Genomic DNA, 26,566 nt, shown 5'->3' on the forward strand with positions numbered 1-26,566 from the left:
TTTACACAACCAAATGGATTGTATATATATAAAATAAAAACTAATAAGTTTCACGGTGTCCATTGTAATAGAAAAAAAAATACGAAGCATTCATAATATTAACTTTAACAATTTGAGAAACATTAAACTAATAAGAAATCTAAACATAATGATTTGTCCACCAATTAGTTTTAACTTCCTAAATCAACTAGCAAAGTAGAGAATGTGGCGTGCCAACTCAGTTTTCACTTCATCAATTTGCTCTGTGCTATAGTTGGGCCATAAACAATCTGAAAAGTACTACACATATTGAAAAAAATTCTAATCAATAATCAAAGCAATAGTTAATTTTTAATACAAACAAAACATTACAATAAATTTACCATTTTCGGAATTTGTGGTTGGTTATGAGCAATGATATCTCGCATGAACCTTAGGACATAGTAACCACAATCTACACCATTAGTCTGACGAGGACACTGCATAAAAATAAGTAAAATAAATAGAGCGGAAAGACATAACAATGATTCCAACTTACTTATAAAAGACAAGCTATAAGAAATTTGGGTTAGATTAATTAGTATCCTACGGAGTAAGGCACTTAGGCACTAATGACTATCTTTTCTAATAAAATTTAGATTCATCATTTGTTTCCTTTTTTTTATTAAATTTTTGGTTATAGATATCACATAATCTTAAACAAACACAAAAAAATGCAATCTAAAAGCTAGATATTACAAGTTTATCGACATGAAAGTGATATGCAAATAAGTACCTGAATTTTGGACCAAGTTGTACTTTTCTTCACCTTCTTACTTCCTACAACTTGATTTTGATATATAAGTAGTGCTGTCAAATTTCAAACCGAAACCGTTTAACTGCCCGAAACCGACCGACCCAAAAGAGAACCGAACCGATTAAAAACCGATATTTTTGAAACCGAAAACCGACCCGAACCGTATTTTAGTAAACCCGAAACCGAATCGACCCGAATAATGTTAAACCGTATAAGAACCGAACCGTATATAAACCGAACTGAAAGAAAACCAAACCGAAAAAGAACCGAACCGTATCTAACCCGAAACCGGTTCCAACCCGAAACCGTTTAAACTGGCAAAAAAACCGCTTACACCGAACCGTTAGCAAACTGCTACCCGTTTGCACCGAACCATTTAAAAACTGAACTGATTGTAAACCGAACTGGTTATAAACCGAACCGTTTATGAACCAAACCGCTTCTAAATCGAACCGTTTACAAACTTTTTTATATAATTAAATGGTTTTTTATTTTTTTTTTATTTTTTTTGACGGGGATATAATTAAATGGATTAAATATTAGAAATCTTAGAATTTTTTTTTTAAAATAGCAAGGCAAATCATTCACAAACAAGAGCAAAACAAGTAGGCTCAGGCCCTGCCTCAAACTATTAGCAACACTACTGCCTCTAGTCATGTATACATTTGAGGTGATGAAACCAAATGAACAAAAAGCTTGTAATATTAAGTACCAAGGCTTGGCTGAAGGCGTAATAAATAAAATTAATTCACAGAGACTATTAAGCATATGATTACATTGATTCTGTGAGTAATAATGAAATAAAGATGGGAGTGTGCTAGTGACATGAATATACTATTAGGCTATGTTTTAGTTTAGATTCAACTATAATTTAGTAAACTTGAAATGGAACCGATATGAATAACGTTAAAGTGGTTAAACAATCAAAGAACCGAACCAGTTATAAACTGAACCGAAAAAGAATCGAACCAGTTATAAACTGAACCGAAAAAGAACCGAACTGTAGGGAATAATTTCAAGCCTTTAAAATCCCACTAGCTTGAACCCCACTGTGATCATACACTAAAGTACGGTGGCGTCCAAAAGGGAAGAAGATAGAGCAAAAGAGTCGCCAACAAGTTTTTAAGGAACTTGTAAACCGTTCACGAGGTGAAGGTTACACCCCTTAACGATCCAAGAGATCGTCAACTCCATAAGGTCATGAACCAAATAAGGGTTCGGGGATGATGGTACAAATCCAACCTAAAAGAGATTGAACCTGCCCTAATAATAGGCCTCTACTTTATTCTGCTCGTATTCATGTGCGCTTTCTGATTAACATACAATCAATAGGATTAACCCTAAACCTGTTTAATCTATGTTGGTTGAACATTAATGCACAAACAAATCTATTATTGGCGATCACTTGAAATTATAATCACAATAAACCCTAAACAAGATTATTAATATCTTATTAAGCGTGATTACAAGTACCAAGTTCCCTTTAAACATGCATAAAAAGGTGTGATCAAGCAATAAATAAATAAATCATCAAGCAACATAATAAATAATCAATATCATGAATAATAATTATAATAATAATAATAATAACAATCATAATCATGTTAAAGCATAGCAAGATCCTAGGCATGATACTAACAAGATTAATAACAAACCCTAGCATGTCACTAAGCAATAAAAATCAAATCTTTAGCCCTAACATGATACTAACAATCATAAATATTAGGAAGAGAATAAAAGGCATCATACTTAATATTAAAGTTACCCTAGACATGATACTAGGAATCAAAATAACAATCTAAGCATGATTTCTATATCATAATATCAATTAAACCATTAAAGTACTTACTTGGATGCCTCGTACCTCTTTCTAATAACAAAATACACACATTAGTAACTTCAAGGAAAATAATAATCAAAACAATTAAATTAAATAATTTAAATAGAGATTTGGGACCAAACCCTCAGAAATTAAAACCTTTCACGTCTAGGGCGAAGGCAACTTCGAATATGGCTAGGTGTTTCTAGATCTAATGAATGCGGAATTTTGTATGAAAACCAAAGTTTAGAAAAGAAAGAATGAATGAAGAGATGAATGAATTCAAAGAATTTGATGAATGATTGAGAGTTGATGAAGACTTAAGAATAGAGAGAATTGGTGAATGATAGATGTAGATGATGAAGATAGTTGATGAAGACTTAAGAATAAGGAGAATTCGTGAATGATAACGGAGTTTTTGATACGATATTTATAGAGAAAATCATCCAAAAAAGATAATTTATCAAAACAGAGTATGAAGACCACAAATCCACCTTGGCGCCAGACCTGGCTCATTGGCGCCAGGAACTGTGGCTAGCGCCAGGTGCCAATTCTGGTATCTGGCGCTAATCTTGATTCCAGGCGCCAAGGCCTGGGATTGGACGCCAAACCGGATTTTAACGCGTTTTCGAAAATCTGATAATTTTATCGTACTGGAAGATAAAATAATATAATTTTGGTCGAAAATGCTATTTGATCTAATTAAAACTCTGAAGAATCCTAATTGAATTAAAAATGATAAAACCTTCTAGAATGTTCTAGAAGACCAAAACCATTCCTAATTACATTAGGAATGATAAATCATATTAGGCCCTCCCCTAGATCATTGGGCCGTACTTAAAACTCAAACCGGGCCCAATTTAGTAAATTGGCCATAAATTCCTCAATATTCATCGGAATTGGGCTTATAATATATCGTTGGAAAGGTCTTTGCAAGCCCCATCCAACTACACCACTATTGGACCCATATTATGGACCAACCAAACTGGATTGGCTGTTTTCTTAAAAATAAAGTTTTCAAAAACAGGGAGAAGAGAAAAGAAAAGAAATAAAACTTTCCGCAACACTAGACCTTTCCACACTTTCGTTTCATTCGATTATGATTCAACGTGAAAGGTACTCATCACTGGGTTTGGTTTTGGGGAGACACAAATGGGTGTCTACAGTTACACCCCTTAACGATCCAAGAGATCGTCAACTCCATAAGGTCTAGAACCAAATAAGGGTTCGGAGATGAAGGTACAAATCCAACCTAAAAGAGATTGAACCTGCCCTAATAATTAGGCCTCTACTTTATTCTGCTCGTATTCATGTGCGCTTTCTAATAAACATGCAATCAATAGGATTAACCCTAAACCTGTTTAATCTATGTTGGTTGAATATTAATGCACAAATAAACTATTATTGGCGATCACTTGAATTATAATCACAGTTAACCTAAACAAGATTATTAATTATCTTATTAAGCGCGATTACAAGTACCAAAATTCCCTTAAACATGCAATAAAGGGTGTGATCAAGCAATAAATATCAAGCAACATAATAATAATCAATAACAATAAATATAATCGTTATCCAAAATAATAATAATAATAATCATCATAAATTATAACAATTAAAATCATAATCATGATCATGTTAATATTAAAGCATAATAAACATAGCAAGATCCTAGGCATGATACTAACAAGATTAATAACAAACCCTAGCATGTCACTAAGCAATAAAAATCAAATCTTTAACCCTAACATGATACTAACAATCATAAATATTAGGAAGAACATAGGAAGCATCGTAACAATCATATTTAATATTAAAATTACCCTAGACATGATACTAGGAATATCATAACAACATAGACATGATTTCTACATCATAATATCAATTAAAACCATTAAAGTACTTACTTTGATGCTTCGTACCTCTTTCTAATAACAAAATACACACGTTAGTAACTTCAAGGAAAATAATAATCAAAACAATTAAATTAAATAATTGAAATAGAGATTTGGGACCAAACCCTCAGAAATTAAAACCTTTCTCGTCTAGGGCGAAGGCAACTTCGAAAATGGCTAGGTGTTTCTTGATCTTGTGAATGCAGAATTTTGTATGAAAACAAAGTAAGAAAGAAAGATGAATGTTTTAAAGAATGCTAATTAAAACTTGTGAATGAAGAGAATTGGTGAATGATAGATGTAGATGATTGTAGATGAGAATTGATGATGAATGGTGAATGAAAACGGAGTTTTTAATACGATATTTATAGAGAAAATCAGCCAAAAAAGATAATTTAACAAAACAGAGTCTGACGCTCAGGAAACAGCGCTGGCGCCAACCCTGGCTAGCTGGCGCCAGGAACCAACGGCTAGCGCCAGGCGCCAATGGCTAGCGTCTGGCGCCAAGCCTGGTTCCAGGTGCCAAGGCCTGGGGTCAGACGCCAGTCTTGATTTTAACGCGTTTTCGAAAATCCGATAAGTTTACCGTACTGGAGGATAAAATAATATAATTTTTTCGAAAATGCTATTTGATTTTGATTAAAACTCTGAAAAGTCAACAAAGTCAACTTATCAATGCTAATTGAATTAGGAATGAAAAGAACCTTCTAGAAGATTCTAGAAGACTAAAACCATTCCTAATTGCATTAGGAATGATAAATCATATTAGGCCCTCCCCTAGATCATTGGGCCGTACATAAAGCTCAAACCGGGCCCAGTTTAGTAAATTGGCCATAATTTCCTCAATATTCATCGGAATTGGGCTTATAATATATCGTTGGAAAGGTCTTTGCAAGCCCCATCCAACTACACTACTATTGGACCCATATCATGGACCAACCAAACTGGATTGGCTGTTTTCTTAAAATAAAGTTTTCAAAAACAGAGAGAAGAGAAAAGAAATAAAAACTTTCCACAACACTAGACCTTTCACACTTTCGTTTCATTCGATTATGATTCGACGTGAAAGGTACTCATCACTGGGTTTGGTTTTGGGGAGACACAAATGGGTGTCTACACGAACCAGTTAAAAACTGAACCAAAAAAGAACCGAACTGTTTCTAACCCGAAACCGTTTCCAACCCGAAATTGTTTGAACCGGGATAAAAACCGTTTACACCGCACCGTTGACAAACCGCAACCCGTCTGCACCTGTAGACACCTAAAAATGTCTCCCCAAAACCGAACCCGATGATAAATAACCTTTCACCGCCACTATTGGTCGGGTTTAGTATTTAATCCCGAGAGTGCTTAAAAAATCGTATTTTATTAAATTCATACCTTTGAAAGGTCCATGGATTAGTCTTGATGTTTGGTAAAAGCATAGTTTTTATTTTAGCCCAAACTTATTAATTAATTTTTAGCCCAAACCTTTTTATTTTATTATTTATTTTTGGCCCAAACATTTTTATTTATTTTCTTATTTTAGCCCGAATAATAAAAGTCAGAAAAAAGCTCGAAATTATCAATCGGCACTAAAAAAGACGAAAGAAATTAGGGTTAAAAATGAATTTAGACGGAAAAATGGACTGGAACTGACCGTGTCACGGTACAGCTTGACCGTGTCACGGGAACTGTTCCTGTCTGACGGGAGGCCTGCCGTGACACGGAGAGTTCCGTGTCCTTTCCGCGTAAACCCTTAACGCGTTTTCCGTTCCGTTTTCTGAAAATTTCCTGCGTCACTCCAAAACTGACCGTGTCACGGGAACTTGTACCGTCTGACGGTACAGTCTGACCGTGTCACGGTACAGTCTGACCGTGTCACGGGATACTTTTTTAGGGTTTTTATCATTTTAGGGTTCCGTGTGTTCCCTCAGCACATTTCCCTATAAATACCCCCTCATTTCTGATGTACGGGGCAACTAGAATTCGATTATTCTTATTTTTCTCTCTTCTATGCTCTTAACCTAAACACTAGCCTACCCTTTTCACTTCAAAATTCCTTCTTCAAGCACTCAAAGGAGTCCATATTTCACTCGAGGTTCTGTCCTTAAACCAAGGCGTGAAAGGTAGAATCGTTTGAGGGTTTGGCCCCAAAATCAACCTTACTTTATTTAATTTAATTTAATTATTGTTTTATTATTTCCTTGAAGTTACTAACTCGTTTATTATTTTGTAGTTGCAAACAAACAGATTCAAAGTAAGGATCATGCTCTTTTTACTATTGTTATTTTTCTAACGATTTTTATGTTGTTGGAATTATGATTAAATTGGTTTTTATATTAATATTGATTCTATTATTTATTTTGATCACCATATTGCATGTTTAAGGGGAATATGTAATTGAAAATCACGATTAATAAGATAATTTGGACAACCGGTTTAGGATCCTTTTTAATCTTGTTGTTTAATCAAGTGATCACCAAATTTTTAGAATTATGTGTGCATTAATTTTGAACTAATTTAGTTAAATAATAGTTTGGAGCGAATTGAATTATTGTTTGTATGCCCACTTCCTATGAGTGCCAAGCATATTCACACATGCTTTTAACGTAGGCGCACTTCGAGCGACGCCTACAATTTGGCGACTCCACTGGGGAGGATTCTTAATTATTTATCGATTTGGGTGATCGGTATTTAATTAAGATGAGTGGATGAGACTTGAAAGATTCTTGAAAAAATATTCCTGTGATTAATTTGGCATTTTTGCATCTGCATAGACGTTTTAACGTCGCATTCAGGTCTGTCCCGTAGGAAAAATTGAATAACTTGGTTGCGCGCAAAAGCAAACAGGGCACCAGTCAGATTTTCTGACTGCCGTGTCACGGCAGAGTCTGCCGTGTCACGGTACAGTGTACCGTCTAACGGTGCACTGTACCGTGACACGGGAATTTCTGCCGTGTCACGGCAGTCCTAAAATCAGTCCGGTGGCCTATTTTCTTTTCCCACAGTCGACTTCCTTCGATTTTTCTGAAAAAACGTATGTGTTCTACATGCGTCTTAGCCCCGGGGAATTTAAGCTCTATCAACCCAAAAACGCTCATGGCAATAAGGGTTCATCGGAGTCATTAAATTCACCCAAACCATGGAGTCGAGTTCGATTTCATCACGAACTCGCGGAGCCGCCTGTTGGCTTACACCCTCAAGGGAGGCTGCCTTGCTAACGCGTCCAAACTCTTAACCATGGTACCCTTTTGACACCCAAAGCTTGACCAATAGTTGAACATAGATCTTGACTTTAGGTTGCGAACTTTTTTTACATCATCGTGCCTAAATGCTATGTGTTTGTTCGGTGCTAACCCTAATGTGTTTGCTCTTTTTGTTTGACCCATGACCGAGGGTTTTTATTCTCACATAGTAATTAGTACGGACTTAAAATCGATTAAAATCTGAAAAAAATCACAAAACTGACCTGGAACTGCGCACCGTGTCACGACATTTTCTGCCGTGTCACGGTGAACAGTGCCGTGACACGGTAAAGGCTACCGTCTGATGGTAAGCCTTAACCGTGTCACGCCAGTCCGTACCGTGACACGGTGCCCAGGAAAGTGTCCCGTCAGTCTTTTTTCTCGAATTTTGTGTCCAGTATTGAGTTGTGTCTAGCTATACGGTCAAAACACGCGTCTATAACCTCACCTAATCACTCACATATTATGTCCACACACTTTTTTTTTAGTCATGCACCACTTTTGACCGTATTTTAGGGAAGTTTCGTTTTTTGTGTCGTTTTTTTTTTCGGAGTAAGTCGGATGGTATCCTCCCATGGGTTTTTTTTTTTTTTTAATAAGTAGAGCTTCAATAAATTTTTTTTTCTTTTTTAATCCGGATAGGTTAAGGTCAAGTTTGGTCATTAAAGGTGTGTTTGTTTCGGTGTCACAGCGCTTGGGCAAGAAGCAAGGGTAGATTGTTACGGTTCGAGTCCATACCTCAACAACCTCTTGTACCAAAGAGGCGTACAAGGAAACCACCTCAGTCATCTCCACAAGATCCGTCTCCAGTCTACTTTCAACCAATGGCCAATAAGGAAGACATCGAGAACCTCAACAGGACAATCGAAAGGTTGTCTGACATGATGCAGACACTCACTACTAGAGTCAGCACTGTAGAGCAAGACAAGCAAAACAGTATCACTGCTGCTGCGATGGACAAGATCAAGGAACAGGTGAGTAAGATTTCAGAAGAGTTCACTTATGTGGAACAGCCTGTCACTTCCTCGTCCATAAGAGAGAAGCTTCCTGAAAAGTTTTCCACTGCTGATATTCCCAAGTTCAAGCCTACTGATAACCCGCTGTTCCATTTGAAGGCTTTTTCTGCAACTATGGCTCTTAAGGGAGTAGATGTGACACTCTTCCCTACGGTGTTTCCTCTTTCCTTAGAGCATGCCTTTCAACAGTGGTTCTATTCTCTGGAATCCAAGCATGTCGCGACCTGGGAAGATGTTGCTGAAAGCTTTATGAACCGGTACAAGTGTAACATCCAGGCCAAGACTTCTGAACGTGAACTCTCCATTCTCAAACAGAAAGAGAATGAAGGCTTCACCACTTACCTAAGCAGGTGGAGAGAAACAGCTGCGCTCTTGGTAGATCCTCCCAAGGAGAAGGAAATGGTTCGCTTGTTCATTGCCAATCTGACGTATAAATACAAGCAACACTTGAAGTTTTTGCCTTTAAGTACCTTTGAAGCTGTATACGATATTGGAATCAATATCGAAGATGAATTGATGAAGTCTGTTGGTAGTAACAATAACAACAGCACTTGGAAAAACAAGAAGAACGACACTCCTTCTTCTTCGTCTTCTAAGCCCAATAATGCTACCAACAATATCAACATCAATGATGTGCTGGCCCTTAATGCCTCTACTAAAAGATTCCAAAGGCAAAGGAGGATTTATACGCCTTTGGGAATGACTTATGATGCGGCTTATGACCGTCTACATGGTCAGGGACTGATTATGCCAATTGGACCATTTCCAGAACCTCGACCTGAGAATAGGACCGCCAACTATGACCCCAATGCTTATTGCAAGTATCATCAAGGCAAGGGTCATAACACTGAGAAGTGTTGGAGGCTGAAAGACGCAATCCAAGACCTGATAGATGCTAACCAACTTCCTGTCCCTCCAGGGGGCAAGAAGCCTAACATTCAAACAGGTCCTCTTTCTGATGCTTTGGCTATCATGGGAGATGAAGTCTCCTTTGATCCGTCAATACTCATTCAACCTGTGAATGAACCTCTGCCGGAAGTTGTATTTATCTCAAGCACTAAAGAAGTGAATGGGATTTGGGATAGTGATGATGAAGATGTCTATCTCAAAGACATAACCTGTTCATCTCTCGGCACCAGTAAAGATGTTTGGGGGGACCTTGAGGTCAAGGTTCTCACTAGAAGTGGACGGTTGCAACAACCTAACCCACCTCCACCTCCACCACAATCAAATCCGATAGTTGATCCCATCGACCCTGTGAATAGCGATGTGGTCAAACAGCTACAAAAGACCAAGGTGGAGATGAATGTATGGAAGCTTTTGGCCACTTCCCACGAGCATCGAAAGGCTGTAATGAATGCTCTGGTGAAGATAGGAGTTGATGACGACATGACTCCTCAAGGATTGGTCAACTTTCTCACTACTGAGCTGCCGAGTACCAGCAATCTGATCTCCTTTTCTGATAAGGATCTACCCCCGGAAGGGGACCAACATAATAAGGCCTTACACCTCACTGTAGTGTGTAGGCAGATGAATGTTCCTATGAGCCTGGTTGATAATGGCTCTGCAATCAATGTGTGCCCACTCCGTACTGCAAGGAAGTTGGGTATAAAGAACGAAGAGTTGACTCCCTCCACTCAAGGGATTCCAGCTTACGATAATACTCGCCGTCAAGCCGTGGGTACTATCGTACTGAATATAACTACTGGGGCTATTGAACGTCGCACCAAGTTTCAGGTGGTGGACATTAAGGCCTCTTTCAACCTATTATTAGGACGCCCTTGGCTTCATGAGCTAAAGGCGATTCCGTCGTCGCTTCACCAGAAAGTGAAAGCCATAGTGGGAGGGATTCCGATTACTATCGATGCTTCTCCTATGCGCATTCAAGTTATTGATACCCCTATCGTCCATGTTGAACATGAAGAGGAAGATGAAGATCTGTGGGGGTTTTCTTTAGATGATGTTCTTGCGATCGAAGAAGAGGAAAAGTGTCATCTCGACTTCGATCCTTATTCAAACACTAGTATCAACGCCATTCTGAAGAAGCAAGGTCACTTTCCTGGAATGACCCTTGGGCTCAAGAAGAAAATGGCTAAATCTTGGGGCCATCCTGGTGCAGTCAAGAAGGACACTTTCGGCTTAGGATTCGAGTCGACAAAGGAAGACCTGAAACGGGCCGCGTTGAAATTGAAGGCTCGCAACAATGCTCGAATCACGAAGACAGAAATGACCATGGATCCATATCCGTTCACTCTCAACGGCCAGTACATCAAATAAGGGGAAGACTTCCCATGCTATGAATTCCCCGAACCATTTGTCCATGATGGGATCCGTGAACCAGGATTCGAGGTATTCCTCGATTGTGACTTCATCGATGAAGAACTCTCCACAGTCGAGAAGTCAGCCAGCCTAAACTCTGATGATCTGGGAATTAACCTTCTTTTTGGAATGGAGAAAAATGAATCCAAGCCGGTCTGCAATGATAACTCTGAGCTCGTTCAAGCGGTCATAGCAAACAAGGAGTTTGATCCCTCCGAGTTAATCGTCCAAGCTGACAACATTTCAAGGGGATGGCGCAAGACATTGAGGATCACTACGCCAAGTGGAGAGAAGTTGGAAATAACCGTTGGCGAGGGTCCTATGTTTGATGAGTCTGAATCGTCTGGGTCCGAGTCCGAGTCTGAGTCTAAGTCTGTAGATGAGTCCTTAGAGTTTGAGGCCAACCCTCTTTCTGCTATAGAGTTCAGCCCTGAGTCTCTTGTTGAGTCCTCTCTTCCTAGTCCTAATAATTCTGGTAAGGTCGCAGCCAACCTTCCCTCTCTTGATGTATTAGCCAATAAATTCAATGAAATGAATACCTTTGCTTACGATGTGTGCCATTCCCCTAGCCCTGATCAATATTGCTTTGCTAATGATAAAAATGACAAAGAAATAATAAAAGCAATGGAAGAACACGAAAATAAAACAGCAGTCATTGAAGATACAAAAACAGTTAACATTTCCAATGATACGACCGTTAAAGAAGTAAAAATTGGATTAACACTAAGTCAAGATGAACGCAAAGAGCTAATTAACTTGCTTAGTGAATTTGTTGATGTATTTGCTTGGTCATACCAAGATATGCCAGGAATTGACAGGGATATAGCTCAGCATACGATACCACTCATTCCAGGTATGAAGCCTGTCAAACAAAAGCTGCGCCGAATGAAACCAAATGTGGCTCTCAAAATCAAAGAAGAAATCAGGAAGCAATTGGCCGCAGGTTTCATCAGAGTATCCAAGTATCTGGAATGGATAGCAAATGTGGTCCCAGTTCCAAAGAAGGATGGAAGGGTCAGAATGTGTGTTGATTACAGGGATCTCAATAAAGCAAGCCCAAAAGATGGGTTCCCTCTACCTCACATTGACATTCTAGTCGATAATACAACAAATCATGCACTCCTGTCATTCATGGATGGTTACGCCGGATATAATCAGGTATTGATGGCCGAAGAAGACATGGAGAAAACCACATTCATCACACAATGGGGTACATATTGCTATACGGTAATGCCATTCGGGTTGAAAAACGCGGGTGCCACCTACCAAAGAGCAGCTACAACACTTTTACATGACATGATGCACAAAGAAGTGGAGGTCTATGTCGACGATATGATTGTCAAGTCTAAGGATCGCCCAGGCCATATCGTCGCACTTCGCAAGTTTTTTGAAAGACTCCGTAAGTACAACATGAGATTAAATCCAGCAAAATGTGCATTCGGAGTCACGTCAGGCAAATTACTTGGATATGTGATCAGTTCTCGAGGAATTGAAGTAGATCCTTCAAAAGTAAAAGCAATCATGGCCATGCCACCACCCAAAAACGAGAAGGAGATTCGAGGCTTCATTGGAAGGTTGCAGTACATAAGCAGGTTCATATCAACGCTCACAGCGACATGTGAACCTATATTCAAGAAGCTCAAGAAGAATGTCCCAGTCACATGGGATGATGACTGCCAAAAGGCTTTCGACAAAATCAAAGAGTATTTGGCAAACCCACCCGTGCTAGCACCAGCAATACCTGACTTTCCTCTTCGACTCTACCTTACGGTCACAAGGGAAACGATGGGGGCAATGCTAGCACAAGAGATCGAAAGCAAGGAGAATGCAATTTATTACCTGAGCAAGAAACTCCAAAGATATGAGACGCGATACACGCCTCTCGAGAAGTTGTGTCTCGCACTTGTATGGGCCGCACAGAAACTAAGACATTACATGCTCACTCATACGGTGCATGTCGTGTCTAAGATGGATCCTCTCAAATACCTGTTCGAGAAAGCAACACTCAACGGCAGATTATCAAGGTGGATAGTCAATCTGGCTCAATTTGACTTGAGATTTGTGCCACAAAAAGCCATCAAAGGTTCTGCAGTTTCTGATTTCTTAGCAGACTTCCCGTTAGAAGAAGCTGAAAAAGAAGAAGATGAGTACGATTTCCCTGACGAAGATTTACTCATGACTGAAGACGATAGCTGGACGCTCTATTTCGATGGAGCTTCAAACCAAAAAGGATGTGGTGTGGGAGTCTTGCTCGTATCACCCAATGAAGAACACATCCCAATTTCCATAAAGCTCGACTTTGATGTCACTAACAATGCCGCAGAACATGAAGCATGCATTTTGGGATTAGAAACAGCTGTTGCCTTGGGAATTAAGAAACTCAGAATCTACGGTGACTCTTCACTAATCATTAACCAAATCTCTAAGAGATGGAAAGTGAGGAGTGAAAGTCTCGCTACGTATCAAGCTCATCTGGAAACTCTCACGGAGCAACTAGATGAAGTGGAGTATACGTATCTGCCAAGAGAAGAAAACCAGTTCGCTGACGCACTAGCTAAGTTAGCATCAATGGTGCGAATTCCAGCTGACACGATCAGAATGCCACTGACCATAGAGAGAAGATATGAACCAGCTTATGTTCATACACTTGATGATGAACAAGAATCACAGGAAGAAGATGAAGAACCATGGTATACAGACATCCTTAATTATGTGACAAGAGCAGAGTATCCTCCTAATACTGATAAAAGAGCACGCCGTGCTTTGAGGCTCCTGGCGTCACAGTATGTGCTTATCAGGGGAGAACTCCACAAAAGAACCACAACGGGAAGGAATCTCTTATGTATAACCAAGAAAGAAGCACATAAAACCATGGAAAAACTTCATGCCGGTATATGTGGAACTCACATGAATGCAAAGATGTTAGTCCAAAAAATTCAACGACAAGGTTACTATTGGACTACTATGGAGCGAGATTGTCACGAGTACGTCAAAAAATGTATGAAGTGTCAAATCTATGCAAACTTACAGCATGTTCCACCTTCACTTCTCTACACGTATACTTCTCCGTGGCCTTTCTCCACTTGGGGCATTGACATCATTGGGAAAATCACACCACCAGGACAAGGGGGGCATGAATTCATTCTCGTAGCAATCGACTACTTCACCAAATGGGTTGAGGCGGCCTCATATGCCAAGCTGACGGCAAAACATGTAGCTCAATTCATTGAGAAAAATATTATATGCCGCTATGGGGTACCACATGAGATGATCAGTGACAATGGAACACATTTCCAAGCCGAATGCGCGGAATTGTTGCAGAAATATCATATCAAACATCATCGATCATCACCTTACAGACCACAAACGAACGAAGCAGTCGAATTGGCCAACAAAAACGTGAAGACCATCATCGAAAAGATGACGAAAAATTATAAAGATTAGCCAAGTAAGCTACATTTTGCCCTTTGGGGTTATCGAACCTCTGTTCGTACATCGACAGGGGCTACCCCCTTCTCCTTGGTCTATGGCGTCGAAGCTGTACAACCAATCGACCTCGAGATACCTTCTCTCCGAATCGCATAGGAAAGCCAACTAGATGAAGTCGACTGGATTAGAGCAAGATACGACGAACTGGTCTTGCTTGATGAAAAACGCTTGGCAGCTTTGCATCATGTCCAAACCTACCAACAGCGTATGGCACAACATTTTAATAAAAAAGTCAAGACCAGGAACATCAAAGAGGGTGACCTAGTGCTTAAGGCACTTCGCAAAAACGTGTTAGATCCAAGAGGAAAATTCAGACCGAACTGGTCAGGCCCGTACATTGTTAAAGCCATCATGTCGGGCGGAGCGGCACAACTGGTAGACATGGACGGCCACGGCTTCCATAATTTAACCAACTTGGATTAACTCAAGAAATTCTACGCCTAGTCGCATGGGTTCATGACCCAATAGAGCTACGTCTGGCCTGATTCCTTTTTAGGATACGTAGGCAACCCCTCAAGGGAGCCCGGCCACTTTAAAATAAAAAAATCCTCCCTCTATTGATTTAATATGTGCCCGGTTCAACATTGCGTCACAAAAAAAAAGGGTAAATATGCCGCGACACGGGAGGCATTCCCGTCTGACGGGAGAAAATCCCGTGTCACGGCAAACTCTGAACGGCAAGAAAGGACAGAGTGCCTCCCGTGACACGGGATTTGTTCCCGTCTGACGGGGGAACTATTCCGTGCCACGTTACCCTATCTGCCAGAAAAAAAAAAATAAAAATAAAAATAAAAATTTGCCGTGACGCGGGAATTTGAACCGTGTCACGGGACCCTCTGACCGTGACACGGCAGATTTTCAGTTTCCCGTTTTATTTATTGGCGCATTCATTGCGAATTTCCTGTTCGAGTTTTGTTTTCGTTCTTCCATTGCGTCCGACTCCTTGACTCGGATAAATAAATAAAAAGTCATTGTAATTTTTATTTTAAGGCTGAAATAAATGTGCTATTATTATTTAAATAAATGCGACTACAAGTATTGGCATCATGTGCCTTATTTTAAATAAAAATAAATAATAAAATGCAAAGCACTATTGATCTAATCTCTCTTCTCTTTAGGAACATCCTTCTCTTGTTCAATTAGGTCGGCCTTCACCATTAGTGTGTCTTTTGTAGCCCGAACCGTCACACCCCTAGTCGAACTTTCGCCCCTTTCACCTTTCTTGAACTTTTTCGGTTGTTTCTCCCTATACACCATCTTTTCTTTACCTTTTCCTTTCACATAGGTCTTCTTTCTTGGCATCTTAGGAGTCTTAAACTCAATTCCTTGTGTTCTCGGACCTAGGCGATCTTTAAGAGGAGCTTTCTTCTCTCCAAGACGACTCTTTACATCAGACTTGCGCGATCCGAATCGTTCCCTCCTACTTCTAGGATTCAACCACGCCTTGTATGCACTAGATAATGGAGGAGGAGCTTGGTCACTTGCAGAAACGGTCCACAAAGGTCTTCCAATCCAATAAGCCTCGTACTTGTGAACGTTACTTTCATGCAACGATACTTCACGAGGACTATCGTTATAGCGTGGAATTACTTGTTCCAGTCCATACTGCCGCATTAGTCGAGAGGGACAGTAAAAAGTCAGTTTGGAGATACTAGGAACACGGCAATATGGAGTTTCATTCGTGCCAACCATCCTAGTAAGCCTCCACCAAGGCACCACCCAACGAATGGAAAATTCTCTCTTTGCAAAGAAATTTTTCCAATCTTCATACGACATGTTCGCAGAATAATTCTTCTTCCTATGGACTAAGTCGTTAGGGCCATATTTTTCAATATCGTCGGGGGCTTCAAATAATTCCAAACGTTCCATCAACCAAATCTGCAAAACAAGGAAAAAAAAAGAATATTTAAAAAAAAAAAGAAAAAAAAAACTGCAGATTCCCGTGACACGGCAGTTTTGACCGTGTCACGGCAGAACCTAACAGTGACACGGTGACCGTTTTGTGTCACGGGGGCTATTCAGAGCGTATTTTTACCTGTAATAGTACCAGAGAACCCTTCCTGATGGCTTTCCGGTCAGATTTTGCCTCGTCAAGGCCACGAAATGTTTCTCCAAGGCACGTTGGCATAGGAGATCTTCCGGATTCTACATGCTCAAGTACAGACGCCAGACAAGCATGTCCTACCCTACCGTTTGCAAATAGTAGCTTGCTAAACATGCAAAAAATATATGCCCTTCTACGATATACATGATAAGATTTAGAGATAGGGCGATTAAAATATAAGTTAGCAAGTTTTTCTAAGTCTACTTCATTACCACAAACAATTCTATTTAAATCTGGATCTGTTAGATTCAGATGGCGTTCAAAGTCTTGGTAATAATATTCACGTAAGGTAGGCATGGCTATAAGATTCCTAGCAGGAAATCGAAAGATTGCACCAAATTCCTCCGGCAGAGGACAAATTTCATCATAATCAAATTTGAAACAATGCGTTTCTGGACTCCAATAGTCTAATGCTGCTCTAAGAAAATCATGTTCAATAGCTACATGTCGCAGGGCTAGCAAACCCCTGACGTGAAATAATTCTAACTCTCTTTTTTTAGCATTGGTCAAAGAATAAGACCAGTCGCGCAATGTATTATCAAAATTCTGAGACATGATTATTGAAATATGAAATTCTAAATTATTTTGTGTTTCGTAATTATGAACATCATGAATAATCTGGTCTTATTTTATAGCAAAAGCGCTCGGAACTGCCCAGGATTTATCTTTTCGCACGCGTGAAACAAACCGCTGAATAATACGCTTCCCGTGACACGGGAAATTCCACCGTGTCACGGGAACCTTTGCCGTGACACGGTGAACAGTACCGTGTCACGGCACTTTACGCGCCTGATTTTTTCATCTTTTCCGTATCTATCCGGATTTTTTATATTTTCTTATCTTTAACATTTATTTTTTTTAGTCTTTTCTGAGACTTTTATTTCTAATAAAATTCTCACCTTTTTTTTTTATCTTTATTTTAAAAATTTTATTTCTTTTTTTTAGTCTTTTCCGAGAGTTTTATTTCTAATAAAATTCTCACCTTTTTTATTTTTATCTTATATTTATTTTTCAGTCTTCTCTGAGAGTTTTATTTCTAATAATATTCTCACCTTTTTATTTTTATTTTATTTCTTTATATTTGTTTTGTTTTCACGAAGATTTTTTTATATATATTTATTTACTCATCATTTTATTTTATTTCTTTTCTTTTCTTTTGGGGAAATTTTATTTTAAGTATTTTCTTTATTTATTTCTTTTGGGGAAGGTCGGTACCCTCCATTACTCCACTTATATTCTTCGTCGCGTCATTAATAAGTACATAATCACACACAAAGAGTCTCAAACACACACTAACACACGTAATAATAGATGTATAAACTGTAAATAATGTACAAAGAGTCGTAATATAAATATGTCAAGTGTCATCATAGTATGTACAAAGAGTCATAATACAAAAACCCTCGGTCAAAAATCTCTAGAATCAGAATCAGTCGCGTCTCCACCCTGTGTAGGTGTTTCGCCCTGGGTATATGGGAACGGCGAACCAAAGAGTCCCTCGACCATCTGAGTACGGGGAGTAGCGTCCCTACTAGTCCCCGTAGGCCCAGTAGTAGTCAAGCTCAAAGCAGGACCCGTCCAGCCGGAGAACGGAGTAGATTGGCCCAAAGATACTGGAATCGTCGGCGAAGGCATCGTCCCATACAGCGGAACCGAGAACAAGCCCGACAGTGGTGGAGGAATCCCGGATAATGGGGCCGAGAATGAACCAGGATCCAAAGGAGACCCAAACTCAGGAACGGGAGGCTGTGAGAATGACGGACGCTGAGAAGACTGACCCTGCTGCCACTGAGCCTCCTGGAACGGCTGAGTAGTCTGCGGCTCTCGCTGAGAACGCCGGTGAGCCTCAGGAGATCGTCTACTACGACCAAGCTCCTCCTCGTCCGAGCCTCTGGGCCTCGAGCGCGAGCGGGACCTCCGTCGCTCCTGAAAAAAACAAAATCAAAAGGTGTCAAGGATGCAAAATAAAACAAATGGTAGAAATGAAAAAATAATAAGTGATACCTCAAGGACGTCGCTAGAGCTCCGACAACTCGCACCACGCCGAAGCTTGATGATGCAATACTTCAGCGCGTCCACCAGCTTCATGATTCCCATCACCTCCGGGCGGTTAGGCTGAGGATAAAACAAAGGAAAATCAATAATAAGCAGCGTCAAAAGAGTGGGTAATGCGTCGAAGAAAACTCACCAGATCAAAAACCTCGGGAACTGACTCCTGCGCCTGTCTATAACCCTCCGGCGTGTCGGCAATATGGTCCTCCGTGATACCGATCGGCCCAGGGTAGCGGACAGACTGAGGAGGAATCTGAATCCTCCCCACAGGGTGAATGGTCGTCTGAAAATATGATCGAATAATCAAGTTATCCGACTATTTAAAACAGAGACTAGCAAAGAAGATTCTCGAAAGAAATCATACCTCGGGAAGATGGGGTGGAGGAGCAAGAGAGGGAAGCAAATCCCGCGCGTAGTTGCTCTCCATGTGAACGAGCTCCTGCCACGGAATAGTGTAGCGCTCTCCCCTGTTGATCAGCCCTCTGATCAAACGGGAGTCCAGCATCGACTCTGGCGGGGAAGAAGGCACCACAAAACGATCGCCGCTATGCTGACGGACGACTCGCTCCCCTAAATACAAGACGAAGCGCCCGGTACTAACCAAGATGGTACGGTACGCTGAAAGACGTAGGGCCTCGGGTAGGTCAGTCATCCCGGCCCAAGGACGGTACTAGACATCGATGGGGACCTGGAAATCATAAAAAGTTAGGCGTGAACAACGGAAACAATGTCAGAAGGAAAGAATGCGACAAAACTAATCCTTACGCCAACAGAAGAGGTGCCACGGCGTAGTAGCCCACGAAGCGCCGGAACAGACTCCACCCGCGACTCTCCTCGGTCGCGCCAGCTAGCCCCGACAGGAAAGTCGTGGACCGCTCCCCGACGCCGGCGAGGAGCCAAGCCTGGGAAGTACTCGTAGAACCATAACTGCAACAAAAATAAAATTCAGCACACGAATCGAACAAGCCGAAATGAAATAAGAAGGGAAAAAATCATCACCTCTACGACTCTCCACAGGCCGTAAACGGTGATAGGGGACTCGTCATTCAGCTGACGGTAGCCATGACGTAGAGATAGAAGAAGATCCGCGTACCCAAGACTAGCCCAGCTGTAGGATCCTATCTCGGGAATCCTGGCCAAAGAGGGGAGGTAGCAGAGGAGCACGCGTGAACTCCTGTCGAGAGAGAGGGTCATAGAGATCAGGATCAAGATGAAGATCCGCACCCGCTGCTCGGCCATCGTATCCTCCATATCAAAGCCACGAGCAAGAACTGAAGCCGACTCCGATCGTCCACTCCTAGGACCACCTCGAGATACCGGTCGAGTCCTGATGTGCTGAACAATCGGACCCAACAAATCAGCTACCTCAGCCGATGTCCAAGATAGATCAGACATCTGGCCTACTGCCCGGTCAGTAAAGCGCAGCCCGCTGATCATGCTGAAGTCTAAAGGGGTCACCGTCATCTCCCCCCAAGCAAGGTGAAACGTGTTGGTAGTATCCCAGAAATACTCCAACAATGCGCGAACGACCGTCGCGCCGCAACCCCGGGGGCTGCGAAACCCTACAACTGCCGCGTAGAAATCGACCAAGCCGGACGACTCCCATAAAGCGCGCGTAGCAGGATCCCTCGTAATAACCTGGTGAAGCCGAGGGATCAAATCACCGGCCCCGGAACCGTGCTGGCGAAGTGTGCCATCGACTATGCCAGAGAGTGCGCAGTGAGAGACGTGGTTTTCACGGCAGAAAACCAGCTAGTCTGGGGTCCATGAAGGTGGAACCCACCTACCCCTACTCGTAGATGTCCGAGGCTCGGACTCCAAGACGTCGTCGTCCATGTCCTCAGGGACCGTGGGAGTGTCCTCCCGAAAAGCCCGACGCCGGCCGCGGGTGGAAAGGTCGCAGTCTCGTAGTCTAGGCATGCTATTGTCAAAATCTAAATGTTTAGCATCATTTCCTAAACATTTAATTCAAGTTGCATATTTATAATAAAAATCTAAATACTTAGCATCATTTCCTAAGTTATTTAGTTGTTTATTGAATTATAAATGTTTAGCATCATTTCCTAAATATTTTAAAATTGCAAAATAATAATCTAAATACTTAGCATCATTTTCTGAGTTATTTAGTTGTTTATTGAATTATATGCTAAATTTTTACCTCAAGGCTAAAAATTGGCAAAAATTATGATATTTAGTTTCTCCATGACAAACTAATACTACAGTTCTCCTAGCCGCATGATACTATGTTCTCCATGACAATATAGTACATATGCAAAATATGAATCAACACATCATTTCACAAGATTCACCACCATTTTTTTTCGCCATTTCAAAGCATGAACATTATTTCACAAAGTAGCACCCAAAAATGGTGATTTGTTCAATTCTCCATCAAATCATGCAATTTTTGTCTCAAATTTCTCACAAACACACATGTACACATATACAAATAAAATCATGGCAAGAATTTCAACATAAAGCTTCAAAATCAAAAACCCCCAAATTGATTTTTTAGGGTTTGTCATGAAATTGTTAATGTGAAGCAAATTCAAAGCAAAAATCAAAGGGACTTACATGAATGTTTGTAAAAGGTCAAAAATGAGGAGAAGATCGAGAAATTACAACAAAATTGGTGAAATTCGAACTCCAAAACTTGAAAATGTATTCCGGCCACCAGAGCAGCTGCCGCGACACGGGCGAGACTAACCGTGTCACGGTTAAAAGTAACCGTGTCACGGCAACCTTCAAGCTTGACGGAGCTCCGGCGAACTGAGCGGCAGCTTCGGGACAGAAGCAGAAGCAGCAACGGCAGACAGCAGCAGCGCAGAACAGTAGCAGGAAAACCGCAACAAAACAGAAAAAAGAGAAAAGATTTGCGGACTAACCGTGTCATGGTCGCCGTTACCGTGTCACGGCGAGCTTCGAACGGCCGGCAGTTAACCTCAGACGTGGCGCGGCAGTTTTTGGTAAGAAAGGAGCAAAAATGGTGAAGTGTGAAAGCAAGTATGAAGAAGAAATGTGAAATGTGAAATGGTGAAAGCAAGCATGCGGATTTAAAGGCAGAAAAGGACAAAAAATAGAAAAAGTGACCGTTGTTGACTGATTCAAATAGCGAAAAGAAAAAAAGAAAAAGAAAAAAAAATAGGATTCCCGTGACATGGAATCCTTGTCCCGTCTGACGGGAAGCCTTGACCATGTCACGGCAACTTGCTGACGTGGCACGGCAAAACTGCATTTGGTCAGGGAATATTCTTGGTTTTTTTCCAGTTTGACTAATTTTCCGAGCTTATTGGGCGATTATTTTTCGCTACAGTTACGCGGAAAATTCCAACTGATGTTTAAGGGGGACTAAAATTTCCATTTTACCCCTGGCAAGCATTTCAACCAATGTCACTCGGTAGATTCCTTCAAGCATAGGAAAATACCAAACTCGTTTGTCACCGACACACTGGTGCCAGATATGTATTCTATCCCTTTACTCTTTTATCTGTGGAATTAACATTTTTCTGCAGGTATTGGCGTATACAGAGTGATTTAGGATCGCAGAACGTCTTAAATCATTCTCCGTCCCTATCGACTACTTTGACTATCGTTTTCGAAACTGACGTTTCTACAAACTCAGTCAAAGTGGGGGCTTCTGTAGACACCTAAAAATGTCTCCCCAAAACCAAACCCGATGATAAATAACCTTTCACCGCCACTATTGGTCGGGTTTAGTATTTAATCCCGAGAGTGCTTAAAAAATCGTATTTTATTAAATTCATACCTTTGAAAGGTTCATGGATTAGTCTTGATGTTTGGTAAAAGCATAGTTTTATTTTAGCCCAAACTTATTAATTAATTTTTAGCCCAAATCTTTTTATTTTATTATTTATTTTTGGCCCAAACATTTTTATTTATTTTTATTTTATTTTCTTATTTTAGCCCGAATAATAAAAGTCAGAAAAAAGCCCGAAATTATCAATCGACACTTAAAAAGCCGAAAGAAATTAGGGTTAAAAATGAATTTAGACGGAAAAATGGACTGGAACTGACCGTGTCACGGTACAGCTTGACCGTGTCACGGGAACTGTTCCCGTCTGACGGGAGGCCTGCCGTGACACGGAGAGTTCCATGTCCTTTCCGCGTAAACCCTTAACGCGTTTTCCGTTCCGTTTTCTGAAAATTTCCTGCGTCACTCCAAAACTGACCGTGTCACGGGAACTTGTACCGTCTGACGGTACAGTCTGACCGTGTCACGGGATACTTTTTTAGGGTTTTTATCATTTTAGGGTTCCGTGTGTTCCCTCAGCACATTTCCCTATAAATACCCCCTCATTTCTGATGTACGGGGCAACTAGAATTCGATTATTCTTATTTTTCTCTCTTCTATGCTCTTAACCTAAACACTAGCTTACCCTTTTCACTTCAAAATTCCTTCTTCAAGCACTCAAAGGAGTCCATATTTCACTCGAGGTTCTGTCCTTAAACCAAGGCGTGAAAGGTAGAATCGTTTGAGGGTTTGGCCCCAAAATCAACCTTACTTTATTTAATTTAATTTAATTATTGTTTTATTATTTCCTTGAAGTTACTAACTCGTTTATTATTTTGTAGTTGCAAACAAACATATTCAAAGTAAGGATCATGCTCTTTTTACTATTGTTATTTTTCTAACGATTTTTATGTTGTTGGAATTATGATTAAATTGGTTTTTATATTAATATTGATTCTATTATTTATTTTGATCACCATATTGCATGTTTAAGGGGAATATGTAATTGAAAATCACGACTAATAAGATAATTTGGACAACCGGTTTAGGATACTTTTTAATCTTGTTGTTTAATCAAGTGATCACCAAATTTTTAGAATTATGTGTGCATTAATTTTGAACCAGTTTAGTTAAATAATAGTTTGGAGCGAATTGAATTATTGTTTGTATGCCTTTGAGATCACAGGAATGCTTTTCAATATAAGAATCGAGTAGAGGCCAATACGGGCGAATGTGACTCCATGACTCACTTCGTACCATCATCCCCGATCCTCCTTTCGTGGTTCCGAACCATATGGAGTTAGTAATCTCATGGATTATGAATGGGGTGTAACCTTCACGGGTCAATCGTTGTTGCCTTCGTTGTCCCTTATCGTGGTTGCCTTTTTATGATCCGTGAACGGTTTACAAGTTCCTTAAAAACTTGTTGGCGGCTCCCTACTTTATTTGTCCCTAATCGTAATGTCAATTCCCACTTCCTATGAGTGCCAAGCATATTCACACATGCTTTTAACGTAGGCGCACTTCGAGCGACGCCTACAGCACCGAACCGTTTACTACCCGGACTGTTTACAACCCGAACCGAATTAAAACCGCTTAAAAATAAACCGAAACGAATCGAACCGATAACTATTTAAACCGAACCAATACCGATCCGTGAGACAATTAAACCGATTCCAAACCGACCCGATTAAATACCGAACCGATTTTAAACCGAACCGAAACCGAACTGTCAAACCGTTTTGACAGTGCTATATATAAGTAATGCCCTATCAAATGGTTAAATATTTTTCAAACTTAAGAAAAGTAAAATATAAATATTGTCAAATGTATGGATAAAAAAAATCTTAATAGTATTTTAATAATCAAGCTTACGTCTCTACAACGCTACGTAAATCATCTCCAATAGGACAATTTTCCTTTCGTAAGGGGTCCAAATAATAGACAACATCAGCTTCCGGATCAATCACACATAATATCCAATGGCGCCTACACATTGAGTTCATGATTGTAAGTCATATATAGTAACCAATATACGAAGTTCTAGTGTTATTGTGTATTAGGCCTACAAGTCTAATTATGGATGTCAAGTACTCTTACCTCATTTAGAAGCAAATTAAACTACTACCTCCGTTTCTTTTTAGTTGACATGTATTCCTTTTTAGGAAGTTTCTTTTTAGTTCACACGTTTCCTTTTTAGGTAAATTTTTTACCTTGCATTTACAAGCTACCCCACTTGCTTTTTCATTATCTATCAATCTCTCTCCTCTCCTTAATATGTGCGCCTAAATCAAACGCGTCAACTAAATAGAAACGGATGAAGTATAATATAACCTTACATTGTATTTGTTAAACTATGTTTACCAACCAGAAGCAATTATTACTCTAAATACGAAATATATATCATTCTAAATGCACATGAAATTGTGTAATTATTCATAGCCAAGTAAAATAATACAAACTCCAATAAAAAAAATTCACTAAATCCCACCCGTTGCCAACATCATCCCAATAAATCAATATGGAATTGTATTTTCTTTTTATAATTGGAAAGAAACCAACATACTAATCAAACAAACAGAATATCAATATGGGGAAAGAAACAAATTTGAATTAGATACATACCAAAGATAATATAAATTAAATTAATTGTGTGTTAGCTATAATGTATACATGTCCTCTTAATCATGGTAAACCGACCAAAATTGATTCACCATACATCTAATTTCAACCATACATCTAATTTCATGAAACAATTTACCCAGATTCTTGCCAATGAAGCCACATGCAATTTAAATTAAACAAATTAAACATCAAAAAAGCTAAAAATTAGTAATACGGAGTAGATGAATTACTTACCGAAGTCCGCAAATAAGTTGTCTGATATGTACTCTACAAATCGTAACCTCAGCCTCCCTAATTACATCAAATTAGACTCAAATCAGTTTAATTCAAGCAACGAACCCTAAGAAATCAAGATGAATTGATAGAATACCGTACCGAAAGATGTCTTGCAAACCAGAACGAGGAAAGAGAAAAGTGAGATTTGATTTTTTTTCCCTTATATATATGACCATTACAGAAACAATGAGAGTGGAATAGTAGCAGTTCCATCACGTTTATGGAGAGTGGAAGCGGAGAAGTAGAGTTTCACAGCCCGCCAAATTCTATTGTGAGTGGGTTTTGTGGGAGAGTGGGATAGAGTCATAGAGGGACTAGAAGCTGATGCTTTTTTGGGGATAAATTTCGGGGGTTTATTGATTTTATTTTATTTTATTTTTTTATTATTATTTTTTAAGCAGAAAAAGTTTATTGGAATTTTACTACAGTAGAAGATACTAAGGCCCTTCAACAACGTTTACCAAAGGCCCGTTATTAAAATTGTATTCCTTTAACACCACTTAAATATAAAATGTTGTCTGATTCATAATTCATTGTTAATGATATCAACTTATAACAATGGTTCAAGAAGGAGAGTTGTCATACATTATAGTATATTTTTAAAGCTACTTAATATAACGGTTCCTTGTTGACACGTTGTTGTTAAGAACGTTGGATTTTGCAACAATTGTAGTAGTGTATCAACTATAGAATATTGAAGAGTTATTGAGATACATGGACATCAAAGTGATCTGACAATTTTGAAATGATATAATCATTTTTATCTTTTGCAACGAGACGTCATTTACTTATTTGTGAACCTCTTCCCTGTAGTGCCTGCACATATTGTAATTTTCCTCTGAAATCTTACACAACACCAACCTGCACAATAAGTGCCTAACAAAAGACGCGCACAAGGCATAGGCTATTGATAGTAGATGATTTCTGTTTTATGGTTCAATGATGTTACTAATTGCTCTTATGCTAGGTTCTCTATCAGCTGTTTAATGGTCTTTTTAAACTTCATTTGTTGTAAAGATTGTGTGTGTGTGTGTGTGTGTGTGTGTGTGTGTGTGTGTGTGTATGTGTGTGTGTGCACGCGCGCGTGCTGCAATGGCTGTATGATCAGTTAGTTTGGAAATGCTTTAAATGCATAATGATACTAAACTCTTGGCAAGGTTAAGTTTTCAATTCATCATAAAACTATTCCCATTATTAGACAAACTCTCTTAAGCTTTC

The 26,566-nt window shown here is 39.8% G+C and overlaps 2 long non-coding RNA genes across 4 annotated transcripts in view; one reads left to right on the forward strand and one right to left on the reverse strand.

The window, feature by feature from the left end:
* On the reverse strand, window positions 1-25,637 carry LOC145582810 (uncharacterized). 2 transcript variants are annotated; one of them, XR_014099942.1, is made up of 4 exons: window positions 25,448-25,637; window positions 25,307-25,363; window positions 363-458; window positions 1-279 (listed from the first exon to the last, which is right to left on the reverse strand). It is a non-coding gene; the product is annotated as an uncharacterized LOC145582810 (long non-coding RNA). The 2 variants fall into 2 exon arrangements; XR_014099943.1 differs by lacking the exons at window positions 25,307-25,363; window positions 25,448-25,637 and adding an exon at window positions 755-848.
* Window positions 1-26,566, forward strand: part of LOC145582819 (uncharacterized) — a 30,740-nt gene that overhangs the window by 3,819 nt on the left and 355 nt on the right. The gene's annotated exons all lie outside the window — the stretch shown is intronic.

The sequence above is a fragment of the Chenopodium album genome, chromosome 2 (genome assembly GCF_948465745.1).
Source record: "Chenopodium album chromosome 2, dcCheAlbu1.1, whole genome shotgun sequence".
In the NCBI taxonomy this organism is placed as follows: domain Eukaryota; kingdom Viridiplantae; phylum Streptophyta; class Magnoliopsida; order Caryophyllales; family Amaranthaceae; genus Chenopodium; species Chenopodium album.